General features: G+C 37.5%; 1 long non-coding RNA gene across 1 annotated transcript; it reads right to left on the reverse strand.

Annotated features, from left to right (window-relative positions):
* Nucleotides 1-247: 247 nt before the first annotated feature.
* On the reverse strand, nucleotides 248-1255 carry LOC122178629. The gene is made up of 3 exons (XR_006178402.1): nucleotides 1239-1255; nucleotides 785-836; nucleotides 248-373 (listed from the first exon to the last, which is right to left on the reverse strand). It is a non-coding gene; the product is annotated as an uncharacterized LOC122178629 (long non-coding RNA).
* Nucleotides 1256-2039: the final 784 nt, after the last annotated feature.

Raw genomic sequence — 2039 nt, forward strand, 5'->3', positions numbered from 1 at the left:
CCAAGATTTGATGCAAGATACACGATGAAACTTGCCTTAGGTAACCACAGGAGAACCAAAAGAAATCCATGAGCTTCATCCAAGGTCATTTTTAACTAAGTTGTAGCAAAATTACTGTGAAAACTTCAAAAGTAGATAATAAAAATTATTCCGTATGGGCATACTCTCAGAGGGAGAGAAAACTGTAATATGTAATACTAAATAATAAACTCTAATATAATATACCACAAACAGAGGGACTTCTCCATCCTATCATGCTCTCTATTTTCATGATGCCCAGCTTCTGTGACAAAAAGATCAGTTCACTTCCAAAAGTGCATAACTTCTGTGCAAGTCAACTCTGGATGCGCTCCAATGAAAACGTTTGAAAACACTGTAAAATATTGTAAGTGTAATAGAAAAGCAAAAACACTCATTACATGCAGCATTAGAAGATCAGAAATTTGGAGATTGAAAGCATCTTGCAAAAATCCAAACATCAGATACAAACAGATACATCTTTGTGAGAAGTAAATACAAGAAAGGAACACTTGTAAAATAATTCCTATTCCGGTACTTAACGACAAAATAACATTAATCATGGAATAACCCCAACTTCAATTTCAATGGGATATAAACTGAAAATGAAACATATCAGTATAGGGACAAAGACCACATCGCAGCCTAAAGTCACTGTTTTGGGTATTCTACTAAACAAGTGCTGGCATTTCAATAGTGCAACAAGGCACCTATCACACACAAGGTATGCTGTTGTAGTCTAGACCTTTATGCAAGTAAAACGTACCAAGATATGCTTCAAGAAAGTAGCACTCGACGAGAGTCGCACGCCAATACTGCTAAGGAATAAATATTGTAAATATTTAAAGTTATTCTGGTAACTGAGTACATACTGCAGCTTACAGTTGAAAGTATACCATAATACTGTGAGAAATCACTGCAGCTATGAACTAAATGTTAGAGTATATTATGCATTTTAGACAAATATATCTATTACTTCTTGCTTAATCTCCTTTTCACCAAAACTGCATTCCCTCATCAGAACACATCGCATGTCAAACTGGAAAAATAAAACGTATCAAATTCTGACCTCCATCATTAGATTTTTCTAAATCCAAAGTATTGCTTGTGAATTTGAGCCTGTATAATCAATGGATATTAAGATGTTACAATCACAAAATAAACAAGAGAGTTAGGCGAAGTAGATTACGATAACAAAAGAGAATAAATGGAAGGCTAACCTTTAGTTGGGCTCACCACAAAACACCAGAAGGAGGGATCTACAGAAGAGGTCCTTGCCCACTGGTAGCCAGCTCTTAAATAGGTCTAGGAGGGCTGCAGCCTGGCTCCACCCCTTCCGGCACACAGCTGAATTGCCTTCACCTGTGCTCCTGTGGCCAACTCAGTGCTCGCCTCAGGTGGTCAATCAGAGGTTCAGGCCGTGACTCAGCAGTTCCCATACAGAAGCCATTTCTATTTGTCCCTCAGAACTCTTTTAGTTCCCACATGCGTAACTTCAGAAAAGTTTAGCTGAACTTCCTAAGAAAACGCTCCATTAAGCTATGACTAAGCATCTAAAGTTTCAGAGCCCAGGAGGGAATTTGCTGCAAAATTACAAGCAATTGAACATTTCCACTACAATTAATCGTGTGCCCTAGGAAATGTACATCTCAGACAATTAAATTTTCTCCTGCTTATTCTCAGTACAGCATTTTCAGTTGGTCATAACCTTTTCTTGACTCCATTTTCTTAAAGTGGATGGTCCTCCTAGGAGTGTCCCTGTGTCACTTCATAATTTTACGTCTGTCAGTATGTTTAAGACTTGCACAATTAGGTGCTTAAAGCTATACTTCTATAGTCACATGTAGGAACATAAGGGTGGTTTTATTCCCCAGAATTTCAGGCATTGCAGCTCCAGCTGACTTCAGTAAAAGTATGAAGGTGCTACAGTCAGTACAACCAAAAAATTAAAACTTCTCTTGTTAAAGAAGTGGCTAATTTTGCTGTAGTATGAATATTATCTCATGTTGAATGACAAAATA

This window comes from Lagopus leucura, unplaced genomic scaffold (assembly GCF_019238085.1).
Source record: "Lagopus leucura isolate 7727_CA_CO unplaced genomic scaffold, USGS_WTPT01 Super-Scaffold_100002, whole genome shotgun sequence".
Classification (NCBI taxonomy): domain Eukaryota; kingdom Metazoa; phylum Chordata; class Aves; order Galliformes; family Phasianidae; genus Lagopus; species Lagopus leucura.